Source organism: Saimiri boliviensis, chromosome Y, assembly GCF_048565385.1.
Source record: "Saimiri boliviensis isolate mSaiBol1 chromosome Y, mSaiBol1.pri, whole genome shotgun sequence".
NCBI classification, from domain to species: Eukaryota; Metazoa; Chordata; class Mammalia; order Primates; family Cebidae; genus Saimiri; species Saimiri boliviensis.
This window is the reverse complement of record NC_133471.1, coordinates 4,027,501-4,043,462: the sequence shown is the minus strand read 5'-3', so window position 1 is coordinate 4,043,462 and position 15,962 is coordinate 4,027,501.

Sequence of the window (15,962 nt, the reverse complement as noted above, 5' to 3'; positions counted from 1 at the left end):
CTAAAGCAAGAGAGGCAAATTAATACCTCTTTTCATTTAGATCACATATTTGTCTCTTAGATGATATCCATGACTTCAATTTTCAAAGTTAATTTGGTAGCATACAGGCTGTGCTTGAAGAACTGAGATTATATTAGTGCAGTTTTAAAAAAACAGTAATGAGAGACAAAGTAATGAGAGACATATCTGGTCACAGTGAAAATCCATTAGAAAAATACATGAAAATCATCCAGTGGGAGCAAAACCGGGAGTTCAGAGATAATGCCCCAATGCCCATGGGCAGAGAAATCTGTGGGTTTGGGACACTCAGGAATTATGTGGCTTCTTATATCTTATTGGAATGAAAATCTTTATTCTCCATCGAAGACAGAAAAGTGAAAAGCATAAACAGTTCAAAATTTCAGATGGAACCTTGAGAATTTTAAATATATTACTTTTTTGACAAAAAAAAAATAACTTCTTGTTTAAGGTAAAAGATTTAAGATGTGATTTGTCAAGCTTGCAAAGATTGGGATGACTCATTGTTTAAGGAACAAGAAAGAAAATATTATAGTATAATAATTACATTAGTACCGATATTATTTTTTTGTATAAGTCTGAAGTTTTACGGTGTTAAATGCATACTCTATAGTTGACTTTTATTTGCTTGGTAAATTTCATGTCTTAAGTCATTGCTTTTCTAGAATTTTAAATCACCTATATGTTTCAAAAGTGGTTTTCAGAGAAAAACATTTCATAAAATTAATACACACCTCATTTCAAAATTCTTCCCTCTGCCAGAGTATTTAAAGTTCAGGATCAATGGTCCAAGAAGGCTCTCTAGTAGATATGCTCTAATCTGGTGACAAAGTCAAAAGGTACCTGGCTTCCTCACACACTGTGTTCCATACATGATCTGTTAATTGCTCATTTTGTCACTCAAATGAAACAGTTAAAAATTTTAGGTTACCTGTAAGAAGTTATTCATGAAGTCAGAATTACTGGCTTATGAAAACAATAGATTGAGTTATTGCACTTGTGAAGTTTATCCTAGTATAACTTATAAGCTAAGGCAGAAATTCCCCAGGGAAGAAATTGAGACTACTGTAAATATATCAAATAAACTTGACACAAATTTTTAAATATTTGCATTTAATTCTTTATCTTTCTCTTAATAATGCAAGAGACTTTTCCCTTGAAGAACCAGATGACTCTTCATAACCGTGTTTGCTGCCAGCTGGCTTCTAACTCATACATGAGGAGGAATTAGCTGACATTTACTCCTTTGTAAATGTTTCTCTGTCATCACAAGAAACTCTCCATAAAAATCTCTGAGTACTTCACTGTTATTTTTGTCCATTATTTTATTTGGTACTATAGTGTATGAACCAAAAATAATGTAGACAAGTGAAACCCTTGCCCAATCATACAATTTCTCATTCATTTCACTAAAAGTAGTTGGGTTTTGTTTAATCTCCTTATTTTTATTTTAAAAATTTAAATGGGTATAACCCATCTAATTGGTAAACTCCAGGCCTACATTTTGGAATATAAAGCTGTGTTTTTCTTCTCTCCAGAGTTGGGCTATCATCTGAAAAACAAGAGGTCATTTTTTCAGCACATTTTGGTTTTCTCCCTGAACATAAAAACACATATTTTTCTAGGTACATTATGATATTGCCTCTAGTCTTTACATTTGATGTTTGTGGTTTGAACATGTTTGTCCTTCCAGAATTCATATGTTGGAATTTAAGTCCAGCATTGTAATAGAATTAAAAAGTGGGTAATGTTGGAGGTGATTAAGAATAGGATTAACAACCTTATAAAAAGGCTCAACAAAACTAACTAGGCCCTTTTGTTCTTCCATCATTTCAGGAGACTGTATTGGTCTTCTCTGGAGAACACAGCAACATGTACCATCTTGGAAGCAGAAACTGGGCCTTCATCAGACAGTGAACCTGTCAGTGCCTTAATTTTGGACTTCCTAGACTCTAAAACTGCAAGAAATATGGTTGTGGTTTTTATAAGGTACCCAGTCTAAGGTATTTTGTCATAGAAGCAGAAACATACTGAGATAGCATCTTTGTTGTGGAAACTTTGGTTCTTATACTTAATGAATGAACTTCAAGTATTTCTTTGTTTTTTAATACAGGTTTCCTCATCTATAATTGACTTTATTTTTCTCTCTTAAAAATCAAGTTTTACAAGGCAGGATTTGGAAAACACTCCACTGTGGGTTTTTAATTATTTTTTTTTTCATAAGTTTATTTGGTTCTATGGTGTAAAAACCAAAAAGGATCTAGTCAAGTGAATTCTTTATCGAGTCATAAAATTTCTTATTCATTACATTAACATTAGTTTTATTGTTGTCATGGTATTTTTTTTTTTTTAAGTAGATGGCCCTAAATTTTGTGGCAGAAACACTGTGATAATTAAGAGGCTGCTTGTGATCTTATCTATTCATTATTTACAGTTGCCTCTGTTGACTCAGGTGACTTATATAATTAGACAACATGCCACTCAAACAAAAGATACAAAGAAGTGGACAAATAGTAACATAATTAAGCTGCTGACTGTTATCTTGCCATGAATGAATGAAAGATGGTGATCCAGTGTCTGCACCTCCTTTATAAATGGTCAGGTGTCAATATTGACAAAGGCTAGGCCTCACAGAGTAAGTTAGGCGCATAGAATCCAATGCAGAATTACGTTGACAGATAAGGAGTTTAAACAAATTATAAAATAAAATTCTAAATAACATATTTAGCTACGAGACTCCAGAGATAACTGTTTTAACTCCTTTTTATATTTAATTCCTGAGTACATGTTTCAATGGACTTTTGTATCTTCAGTTTGCAAAATTATCAAGTACATGTTGTCCCATATTGTGTTTACCTTGCCTAAGTTTAAACCTTGTTAATCTCATAGGTAGATGGCTTTTATTTGTTGCAGCCCCAATCAGAAAACAATTCTTACTTTATACGGAGAAATGCAGAAGTGCTGGTTTCCCTTTAATGTTCAATACAGCTCAGTGGATTATAATGTTTTCTGAAATTGCTGAAGAGACTTTTTAACAGAAATATAGCAATTAGCACTCATAGACTTCATTTGCATACCAATGTGACTTCTTAATTATGCACATCATTCAAAATGACACCACAGTGATGACAAAGTAAGATTAAGAATTATGTGCGGTAAAAAGGTAAGTGAATGAAGCTAAAATTTTATTTTATTACTCTTAGTACATCTACAATTATTTCCACATAAAATCATGATGTACACATTTTGACTATTATCTACAAATGTTCATTGTAACCCTTAAATAGAACTACAGAAAGACTTTGAGACTTATTCAAAATATTGATTCCTGTTACCTTACAAAAAAGTATACCTAGCAAAATTTAATGCTCTTTACAAAAAAAAAAAAAAAAAAAAAAAATGTTAGACTACTTATACAAAACTGTCAGAAATTTCTAGTAATAGCTATAGGAATTAGAAAAGTAAAATTAAGCTTCACACACTTCCTTTATTAGAACACTGGACTCTGATGACACCACCACTGCTGGAAAGAACAGGCAATCTGTCATACAACAGGAAAACAATCCACTAAACTGTTTTGGAACAGCCATTCTACACTTCTCTGTTTAAAAAAATATTAAATAAGCATTATTAGAGATGAATTTAAAAATCAATTGATATGTGATACTTGATTATCAAATTTAATAGCACCCTGATAAAGGCATAATGTATTTCTTTTATTTGAATACCTCTCTACACATGTATGTTCCAAAATCCAGGAAACAGCCAAATCACCAGTGAACACTTAGCATGAATATACATATTAACCCTATAGTAAGCAGCTCACTTGAAAAGCACTGAGGCATCCAACAGTTATATAGATTATTTCATACAAAACAAGGCAGTTTACCATTACTAATGCTAAGTAACTACAGTCACTTAATGTGTGACACACAACAATATAGTAGGAAGATTTCTTTTGAAAATGGCTTAAATGTGAGAAATTTTCTAACTGAAAAATCAAACTTCATTATTTCAATAAGCTAAGGTTTAGAAGCAAACAAATGAAATATCTTCCCTAATTGAAATTACTAACTTGTTCATTGGAGGAGCGGAGGCTTTATATCTAAGTCCTTGACAGCCTGCTCCCATTGTTCAGAGATGGTTTGCCCAGCAAAAACATCTAGTGAGACAGTGTGCCCACAGCTGCTGAGTTGTGTTGGGCCTCGAATCAGTTTGAACTTATTGATATCACCTTTTAAGTTATCCGTTATTGTCTTACATTGTTGCTTTCATTTCTCCTAAAATTCTCTTTTGTCTAATAAAATATCAGTGGTCTTTTTCTGAGAAATACTTTTTAATTTTCTCTAAGCTTTATTTTTAATATTTCAGTGTGTGTATTGCCACGTAAAAGCAAATTGTTCTCAATATAATAATATTTTTAATTTTAAGACATAACTTTAAACATTTTATATTAAATATGGTTACTCTTTTCTACATAATATCTGATCAGGCAGTTTTTTGTTAACCTTAGATTTTCCTTGTCTCTCTGCCTTTGCCTCCTCTCTTTCTGCCTTGTTTTTTTTTTTTTTTCTCTCCACATGCCACCTGTTTTTCTAACTGTATTGATTTAGTTTTCTTACTTCCATTTATTTCTCTTCCTGCTTTTGAAATTAACCACTACATTTAACACTTTCTGTTCTTAATTGGAAGCACCCAGTTGAATTTTGTCTACAAAAGCTGAACTTATTTCTACATCACCTCCAAAATAAAAAATAAAAAATAAATTAAAAAAGAAGAGAAAAGTTTTCATGGATTTTATCCTTGGTAATTAACATTTGCTTAAGTTTTGTGAATTGAAAAAAATGTATTTTATTAAATAAGTTATGTGGAATAATATGTGTATATTTTATTTTTATATTTTTCCTCTTGCCTTTTCTGTGTATTTTTGTCTTCTGGCATTTCTTGTAAACATGTGAAATTTTCCTACTCTGTGCTCAGCTTTCATTAACTTCCCTTTCGTGTATAGTCACAATCACAAGATACAAAATGTGATTCCCAGCTACATTTTCGTTTTAAATAAACAACAAAGAGCGTTGTAGTAAAATTCTCAATATTCAAGTTATTTAGTAATATTCTCAATATTGAATGGGACAGACTAAAAATAAATGATTTGTTTTTGTGGACAAATCATCAAATTATAAATTGTAATGTGATATTTACATTTCTGTGTTTTCTCACTAAACCTACTTTCAGATATAATTAGGACCTCACATATTTTGCCTACGTTTGTGCTGAATCTTCTTTATAAGAAACAAACAAGCAAAAAAAATATTTTTGGTTTATTTACTATATAATTAATATTTTTAATGTTGTATGACAGTCTATTTAAAAATGTATTACTCTCCTCCTACCCACATGTTTCTGCTGTTAGATTTTATTCCTTCATCTCAGGGAGCACCTAAATCTACTTATTATTAAGACACTTTGGATTCAATATTTTATCATTGAGTGTGATCCTTAAGTGTATCTTTTTTTTTTGTTTTTGTCTTATCTGTTAAGGCCTGAAACATTTATGAATGAATTAGCACAGTTGTCTCTGATGTGGTATAGCAATCCTAAATTTTTAAATGACAAGTTATTCTGAAGAGTGCAGTTTTATGTTAATCTTTTCTGGTTTTCAATAACTTAATTGTTGAATCTAGTATTTTACATCAGTTTCTGCTTTTGAAGTAGTTATATTGTGTAGATAATATGAAGTGTCTGACCTGTCTTGAATATTATACAGGATAGAGGTTGATATCTGAATCTTCCCTCCCTCAGTTTTAATTAAAAGCACATTCTGTGTCAGATCCTAGTCAATGTGTGAAATGAATTTCTGTATTGACTCAAATATTACAGGTAAATGTCTAAACTAAACAGTCCTTTCTTTAACCAATGATTTAGGCAGGAAGCCCAGCCACATTGGAAACAGAAACAGCCTGTTTCCAGAGAATGTATTCAGCTTTACTACTCAATTGACTATTCCAATGAACTACCAAGTTTAATATTAAATTAATTTTTGAGGGTCCAAAACAAAATTTTTGTTTTCTCGATAGCTCAATTTTAAAAAATGTATTTATTTAACTTTGGCACCGACTATATCTGGCATTTCTACCCATGTTATTCCTCTGCATCCTCCCCTCCCTACCCCGCCATTGCTGCCTCTCTGCTGCTCACACCCAGCTGCCCCCTAGTGGGTGATGCTCTTCTCTCTGGGTCCAAGTGTTCTCATTATTCAACAACCACCTATGAGTAAAAACGTGGTGTTTGGCTTTCTGTTCTTTTGTTAGTTTGCTGAGAATGATGATTTCCATTTTCATCCAAGTCCCTACAAAAAACACAAACTCATTGTTATGGCTGCAGAGTATTCCAAGTTGTATAGGTACCACATTTTCTCTTTGTCCAGTCTATCATTGATGGGTATTTGGGTTGGTTCCAGATCTTTGCTATTGTACACAGGGGTGCAATGAACATGCATGTGTATTTGTTTTTATAGTAGAATGATTTATAGTTCTTTGGGTATATACCAAGTAATGAGATTGTTGTGTCACATGGAATTTCTACTTCTAGATCTTTGATGAATCACCACATTCTCTTCCACATTGGTTAAATTAATTTACAATCCCACTCACTGTGTAAGAGTGTTCCTATTTCTCCACATCCTCTAGATTATGGTCTCCAGATTTTTTAACGATCACCATTCTAACTGACTTAAGATGGTATCTCAATGTGGTTTTTATTTGCATTTCTCTAATGACCATCATCTCTAATGATGATGGGCATTTGTATATATGTTTGTTGGTGGCCTCATATACGTGTCTTGAAAAGTGTCTGTTCATATCCTTCACACACTTTTGAATGGGGTTGCTTTTTTTTTTATCTGTGTTTTTTGTTTTTGTTTTTGTTTTTCTGAAAATTCTGTTTATTAGCACTTTGTCAGATGAATAGATTGCAATTTTTTTTTTCATTCTGTTGGCTGCCGATTGGCTCTAATGATGGTTTATTTTGCTACACAGAAGCTCTGCAGTTTAATTAGATTCCATTTGTCTATCCTGGCTTTTACTGCCATTGCTTTTGATGATTTAATCACGAAGTCCTTGCCTATACCTATGTCCTGGATGATTTTGCCTACGTTTCCTTCTAGTGTTTTTGTGATCTTAGGTTTTATGTTTAAATCTTTAATCTATCTGGAGTTAATTTTAGTGTAAGGTGTCAGGTAGGGATCCAGTTTCTGCTTTCTGCACACTACTAGCCAGTTTTTTCAATGGCATTTATTAAACATGAAGTCCTTTCCTCATTGCTTGTTTTTGCTGGGTTTGTCAATGGTCAGATGGCTTAAGACCTGTGGTGATTCTTCTGGGGCCTGTGTTCTGTTCCATTGGTCTATGTCTTCGTTTTGGTACCGGTACCATGCTGTTTTGATTACTGTTGCCTTGTAGTATAGTTTGAAGTCCTGTAGTGTGATGTCTCTGGCTTTGTTCCTTTTGCTTAGGATTGTCTTGGCTATGTGGGCTCCCTTGTCATTCCATAGAAGTTTAAAGTCATTTTTTCCAATTTTGTGAAGAAGGTCATTTGTGGCTTGATGGGTATAGCATTGCATCTATAGATAACTTTGGGCAGTATGGCCATTTTCATGATATTAATTCTTTCTATACATGAGCATGGAATGTTTTTTCATCTGTGTGTGTTCTCTCTTATTTTATTGAGTGGTGGTTTGTAGCTCTCCTTGAAGAGGTCCTTCACATCCTTTGTTAGTTGTATTCCAAGGTGTTTTATTCTCTTTGTGGCAATTGTCAATAGTCATTTGCTCTTGATTTGTCTCTCTGTTTGTCTTTTATTTATGTATAGGAATGCTTGTGATTTCTGCACATTGATTTTTGTATTGTGAGACTTTGCTGAAGTTGCTTATCAATTTGACAATATTTTGGCCTGAGACGATGGGTTATTCTATATAGACAATCATGTCATCTGCAAATAGAGACAGTTTGATTCCCTCTTCTCCTGATTGGATACGCTTTATTTCTTTATCTTGCCTGATTGCTCTGGCTAGAACTTCCAATACTGTATTGAATAGGAGTGGTGAGAGAGGACATCCTTGTCTAGCACCTGATTTCAAAGGGAATCCTTCCAGCTTTTGTCCATTCAGTATGATATTGGCTGTAGGTTTGTCATATATAGCTTTTATCATTTTATGATATGTTCTGTCAATGCTTAGTTTATTGAGAGTTTTATGCATGAAGGGCTGTTAAATTTTGTTGAAGGCCTCCTTTGCCTCTATGGAGATAATCATGTAGTTTTTGTGTTTGGTTCCATTTATGTGACGGATTGAGTTACGAATTTGTGCATTTTGAACCAGCCTTTATCCTGAGGATGAAGCCCACTTCCTTGTGATCGATAAGCTTTTTGATGTGCTGTTGCAATCGGTTTGCCAGTATTTTATTGAAGATTTTTGTGTCAATCTTCATCATGAATATTAGCATGAAATTTTCCTTTTTTGTTGAATCTCTGCCTGGTTTTGATATTAGGATGATTTTGGTATCATAAAATGAGTTAGGGAAAATTCCCTCCTTTTGTATTGTTTGATGCAGTTTCAGAAGGAATGGAATCAGTTCCTCTTTGTACGTCTGAATTTGGCTCTGAACCCATCTGGACCTGGACATTTTTTGTTTGCTAAGCTATTGATTGCTGCCTCTACTTCAGCCCTTGTTACTGGTCTATTCAGGGTTTCAACTTCCTCCTGCTTTAGTGTTGGTAGAGTACAACTGTCTAGGAATTTATCCAATTCTTCTTGGTTTACTGGTATGTGCATAGAGCTGTTTGTAGTAATCTCTGGTTGCTTCTATTTGATTCTTCCCCCCTTTCTTTTTTATTTATCTGGCTAGTGGTCAGTCTATTTTGTCGCTCTTTTCAAAAAATCAGCTCCTGCATTTATTGATTTTTTTTGAAGGGTTTTTTGTGTCTCTATCTCCTTCAGTTTAATTTTGATCTTAGTTATCTCTTGTCTTCTGCTAGCTTATGAGTGTTTTTGATCTTCTTCCTCTAGCTCTTTTAATTTTGATGATAGGGAGTCAATTTTAGGTCTTTTCTTTTTTTCTCATGTGGGCATTTATTACTATAAATTTTCCTCTCAACACTGTTTTAAAGGTGTCCCAGAGACTGTGATAAGTTATATCTCCCTTCTCATTGGTTTCAAAGAATATCTTTATTTCTGTCTTCATTTCCTTTTTTATCCAGTCAACACTCAGAAGCAAGTTGTTCAGTTTCCAAGTGGTTGTGAAGGCTTGAGTGTGTTTCTTAATACTGAGATCTAGTCTGATTGCACTGTGGTCTGGTAGACTGTTTGTTAACAATTTCTGTTCTTTTGCATTTACTGAGGAGTGATTTGCTTCCAATGATGTGGTCAATTTTAGAGTAAGTGCAATGTGGTGCTGAGGAAAATGTATAATCTGTGGATCTGGGGTGGAGTGTTCTGTATATGTCTATTAGATCCACTTGGTCCATCTCTGCATTAAATTCCTGGATATCACTGATAATTTTCTGTCTTCTTGATCTGCCTAATATTGAAAGTAGAATGTGTAGTCTCCTGCTATTATTGTGTGGGAGTCTAAATCTCACTTTAGTTCATTAAGAACTTGCTTTATGTATCTGGATGCTCCTGTGTTGGGTGCATATATATTTAGGATAGTTAGGTCTTTTTGTTAGATTGATCCTTTTACCATTATGTAATTTCCTTCTTTATCTCTTTTAATATTTGTTGGTTTGAAGTCCATTTTGTCAGAGACTAGGATTGAAACCCCTGCTTTTATTTTGTTCTTCATTTGCTTGGTAAATCTTCCATCACTTTATTTTGAGACTATGTGTGTCTTTGTATGTGATATGGATTTCCTGAATACAGCATACTGATAGGTTTTGGCTTTTTATCCAGTTTGCCAGTCTGTGTCTTTTGATTGTGGTTTCTAGGCTATTTACATTACAATGTTACTATTGTTATATGTGAATTTAATCCTGCCATTTGGTTATTGGCTGGTTTTCTTTCCTATTATTTGACTCATTTTCTTTATTGCATTTTTGGTCTTTGCCCACTGGTTTGCTTTTTCAGTGATGGGTACTTGTTCCTTTCCATGCTTCGTGTTTCTTTCAGGAGCTTTTGTAGGGCAGGTCTGGTGGTGACAAAATCTCTCAGTAATTGCCTGTTCATAAAGGATTTTATTTCTCCTTCACTTATGAAGCTTATTTTGGCTGAATATGATATTCTGGGTTGAAAGTTCTTGTCTTTAAAGATGTTGAATATTGGCCCCTAGTCTCTCCCAGCTGCCAAGGTTTTTGACAAGAGATCTGCTGTGATTCTGATTAGCTTCCCTTTGTGAGTGACTTGAGATTACTCTGGCTGCCCTTAGCATTTTTTCTTCATTTCAACCCTGGTTAATCTGATGATTATGTCCCATGGGGTTTTTATTCTTGAGGAATCGTCTGTATTTCTTTTTTTCTTTTCTTTTCTTTTCTTTCTTTTTTTCTTTTTTTTTTTTTTTTTTTTTTTTTTTTTTTTTTTTTTTCTGAGATGGAGTTTCACTCCTGTTATCCAGGCTAGAGTGCAATGGCGCAATCTCAGCTCACCACAACCTCTGAACCTCTGCCTCCTGGGTTCAGGCAATTATCTTGCCTCAGCCTCCTGGGTAGCTGGGATTACAGGTATGTGCCACCATGCACAGCTAATTTTTTGTATTTGTAGTAGAATTGGGGTTTCACCATGTTGATCAGGATGATCTTGATCTCTTGACTTTGTGATCCACCCACCTTGGCCTCCCAAAGTGCTGGGATTAGAGGCATGAGCCACCGTGCCTGGCCGTCTGTATTTCTTGAATTTGAAAATTGGACATCCTTGCTAGGCTTAGAAAATTTGAAATTTGGACTGCCTTGCTAGGCTTAGAAAGTGCTTCTGGAGGATATTGTGGAGCATGTTTTCCAGCTTAGATTTATTCTCCCCATCATATTCAGGTACACTGATCAAGAGTAGGTTAGGTCTTTTCACATAATCCCATATTTGTTGGAGGGCTTCGTTTATATTTTTTTCACTATTTTTTCTCTTGTCTTGCCTTCTCTTTTTATTTCATTGAGTTCATCTTCAATCTCTCATATCTTTTTACTGCTTGATAATTTTATCTATTAATACTTGTGTTTGCTTCACATAGTTCTCTTGCTGTGTTTTTCAACTCCATCAAGCAGTTTATGTTCTTCTTTAAACTGGTTATTCTAGTTACCATTTCGTCTAATATTGTTTCAAGGTTTTTGTTTTATTTGTATTAAGTTAGAATGTGTTCCTATAGCTCAGAATCTTGTTATTATCCACCCTCTGAGGCCTGTATCTGTCAATTTGTCACACTCCTTCTCAATCATAATGTGATCCTGTGTTGCCGAGGAGTTGCAATCCCTTGAAGGAGAAGAGATGTTTCTAGTCTTTGATGGTTTCATCTTTTTTCTGCTGATTTTTTTTTTTTTTTTTTTCTTATCTTTGAGGATTTACCTGACTGTGTTGTTAGGGAGGTGCTTGATGAGGTCGCCTGTCTGCCTGTGAAGACATTACTGGGTTTCTAGGGACTCCTTCAGGTTATAGGGAAGCTTCCTGCATCATATTTGTTTATACTGGGAGATTAGGCCCACCTCTTCTGCTGATCTGTAGGCGCTGTTGGGTTATCAAGATCACTGTTCCACTGCTAAGTAGGCTTCTTGTGTGTGTGTGTGTGTTTTTTTTTTTTTTTTTTTAGTTTTTTGTTTGTTTGTTTGTTTGTTTGTTTAAAGATATTGCCCAGCCCCAGCCCTCTAATGTTGGGTTATGCCCTTCTTCCATTGGGCTGGGTCATTCAGGGTTCAGCTCAGACTGTGGCACTGGCTGTGTAACCCACTAGAGTCAGAGCTTTAGCCCTCTGAGGTTTGTGGGGGAGGTTGTGGACCCACTCAGCAGCACCCTGCCATCTCCTACTTTCATCTTCTTCTTTCTCCAGTCATGGTGTAGGGACCCACCCAGCTGCTCTCACTTATATCTTCCTCTCTCTCTGATCAGGGGTAGGGTCAATAGCTAAGTCCTCAGGTTCTCTCCTCCACCCTTTGGGCTTATGCATCTGCTCAGGTCTGTGTGCCAATCCAGAACATCATCCTGGATTAGTATTCATCTCCACATTTGTAATTCCCAGTGCTTGACTGGAAAACATCCCATGTTCTGTGTATTGCTGAGGCTTTGGGGGAACAACTGTATCTGGACCAGAGTGCCACACGGGGAGCCTCTGACTCACCAGTCAGATGCACTTTCTGGGTAAAGCAGCACCCCTCTTTACCTCTGTGCTGAGTGAGTTTTTCTCACTGTTGTACCAGACCCACTGAAATGTACCTGGTAACTTAGTTGGAGTTAGGAGATCTCTGGATTTCTGTATCCCACCTAGTGGGTGTTGTGTGCTGGAGCTGCATATATTCAGCCATCTTGGATGCCATAGCTCAATTTTTTAAAATAGAATTTTTGTCTTGCACTTGTAATCTCTGGCTTTCATAAGAGTCAATTTTGTAAATGTTTGCTTTGCTCCAGACAACTAGAAATAAGTGCTATATTTCTATTGAACTATTCGTTACTTAACAAATAAAACCTATGAAAGGCACTATTGCCATATTCCTTCTGCATTTGAGGAAGTAGATATTTGTGTTTCTATTTTTTGGAAGCATTGCCACCTTCTTTCCCCCAAGTGTATGGCAGGTATTTTATACTTTCTTCATTCATCTATATTATGCATATTCTATAAATATTGTCTAATTCACATAAATTGTAAAGACACTTTTAGGATTATTTAAATTTGGTGAAGGCTTTATTCTATAAAATCATTTAGGTAAATTTCATCTTTTTTCTCTCTAATTATATCTTCTCAGGTATTGCTTTGTGAAATGTGTTTTGCATGACCCTTCAGAAGCGTTCTTCAAACTTTCCCTTTCTAGACATTCCAGTTGCAATTCAACACCCCAGTCTTTTATCTTAACATCTAAAACACCACGATATAACAACAAGAAACAAAGACAGACTCTCAAAGATAGAAAGAGGAAGAGGATTTGTCTAGGGAGTATAAGATTTGAAGAGTGATAATATGGTAGGGTTAGTGAGTTTTCTTATTGCCTTTCATGTATCCCAGGTGATGGACTGTAGAAGCTTCAATGCAGAGGCTCCAAGATACACAGACCAAAAAGTGTTTCACTGAAGTTTTGTTCTCTCCCAGGAGAGGGTAAGCTAATCACACACAACCACATATAACTCTTCTAGAGGGAATAACCAAGCTACTCTGAATAAACACCACAGAAATATCTCCTACTGCAGATTCTGTGGAAACATGTGCAGGACAGTCTTCTCTCAGCCCAGTGATGCTGTGATTTCTCATGAAGACAGAGTAGGCAGCTAATTTTCTATCACTTACTCAGAGGAAAACAGAGGACCACATTCTAATACCCTTACAATGTCTGCTCTGTTCAGTAGCAAGCTGAGCATCCAGGTCCACACAACAACAATAATTTTTAAACAGCCAGAGCTAAGTAGGATGGATTGCACTGTGCTTTTGGCCTGTCCTCCCTACTGCCTGGCTCTATCCTCTCAGGAGGCTTCAGTGGGGACTTAAGCAGCTACCACCATGCAACCTCTTAGACACTGAATAGTTGCAGTCAATCTAAACTAGATATTACTCTGCTATTTCCCCATTTTACAGGTCAGCAGGACCACAAATTAGCAACTGTACAATCTACACCGCCTTCAAAAAACAAGAAACATTTTTATATACATTAAAACGAAGAATACAGTAATGGGGTCTTTGTGCTGAAACCTATAAAACACTGGTGAAAGAAATCAAAGTAGAAATAAGTGGAAATGCACTGTGTTCATAGATGGGAAGTCTTAATATATTGTGTTAATTTTTCCCCAGCTTGATCTATATGTTTGACGCAATTTATCTCAAAATCTCAGCAAGAATTTTTGCAGATAAAGCAAACTTACTTTCTAGGATAGCTCAGAAAATTTTCAAGAAGTTTATAGTATGAGGAATCCATCAACAATATTTCAGAGAGTTATTACACAGCTAAGGTAATCAAGGCAATTTGGTAGTGACATAGGAGTTGATTCTTACACACACACACACACAAAAAAAAAAAAAAAAGTAGCAGAAGGTAAATCCCTGGTATAGAGCAACACTGGCATGGGTATGATCAAGTGAAAGGGTACAAAGCTGGCAAACACAAATCAGTGGAGGAACAATAGTCTTTCAACAGATGGTGGTAGAGCAAGTGGAAGTCAGTAGCTTACCAGAAAAAAATAAAAGCCTTAACATAAATCTTACCCACAGAAATTAACTCAAAATGACTCATAAACTTGAGTTTAATCTAAAATTATAACACTTTCTGTAAAATTTTTCAGAAGAAAAATATGAATTCTAATGAAATGCTAAACCTTTTAGGTGTAGCAAAGAGTTATGGTGTGTAATATCAAAAGTATATGCCATAAAAGAACACCTGATAAACTTTGTAAAATCAAAGTTAAAAACTTCTGCAGAGAGACTGAAAAGCATTTCTGTTGTGGAAAGCAGTACCCTTCCCGATAACAGGTGGAGACAATGCGAAGATCACCTGCAGAGAGAGAGCATTACCTTCTCTGCTGAAAGAAGCAGCTGTAACAGAGAGCCTCAGAGACTTGCAGATATATTCAAATTATTTCGCTTACAGAAAGAAGCCATCTTCTCCAGGACTGCTTCTCTGCTTAGAGCTGAACACTCCATGGAAGGAAGTGCCTGTAGAGAGAAGCTACCCACTCCTCTCAGCTCTTTTAACATTAAATAGAACGTTTTTTTTTTTTTTTCTTTTATTCTTCGCTTGCATGTATACCTCATTTTTCCTGCATGCAGGACAAGAAATAAGGCAAAGGTGCCACGAGCACAGAGTTTTTAGTCAAAAAATATATTGAATCTGCAGTTATCCTGTAATAATAGCACTGACATTTCTGTGTTGATATTTATTACGTTGTTTCATTGATGGGGCAAGACTTTCTTTTTCTTGAGAAGATAAGAGATTTTTATTTTAAAGTTCAATATTCAGGGCACTGTTAGGAGACTCTGGACCTTATTATGACATTTTATTTTGCCATTATAGTTAGCTTTTTCTGATGACACCCTGACAGATGAAAGGGTGTGCTTGTTAAGTACAAGCATAATGCCAAATTTACTTCTTTACTTTCTTTGACACCAACGGCAGGGCTCCTCATTATTGATAAATGAATATGCAGATTCAAGCTTCACCCTAAGCCTTGCGTATACATCCCGCGTTTGGAGGGGAAGATTATTATGTTACCACATCGCAGAGTTGAAAACACAAGCTCTATACACTACCTTCTCTGATTCCATTTCAGAACTGGCTCAAGGTGCTACATTGCTCCCTGGTGCAATCAGTGTTCTCACTTGGAATTTTTGTCTTGGCTAGGTTTTTGTCTTGCTTTGTTCTGTGTTGTATTGTTTGGCTAATGTAGGATGGCTACAAAAGAAAATATTATTGTCGTATGTACTTTTCCTGTTCCTGTGGCAATTAAAGTTGGGCTTTTTGGGAAAATTATTGTCTGTGACTCTACATTTTGGGATACCATCTCTTTCAAGATCAAGTCTGTAAAATCAACAGACAAAGATTATCCAGTAAACTCAAACGTCTTATCATTTGCGAGGTTTTAAGTTTCTCTCCAGTTTATCCCCTTTCAGAGATTTATGTTTGCTACATGTATAATATGCAGGGGTATTAATTGTATTTATGGGAGAGGGTAAAATACGTCTGCTCCATCTACTTTGTCATATAAATGATGACTCAAGATGCAGAACAACCATGTTGTTTATTTTGGGCAGCAAATTTGAAGTCATTTTTTGCCGTTG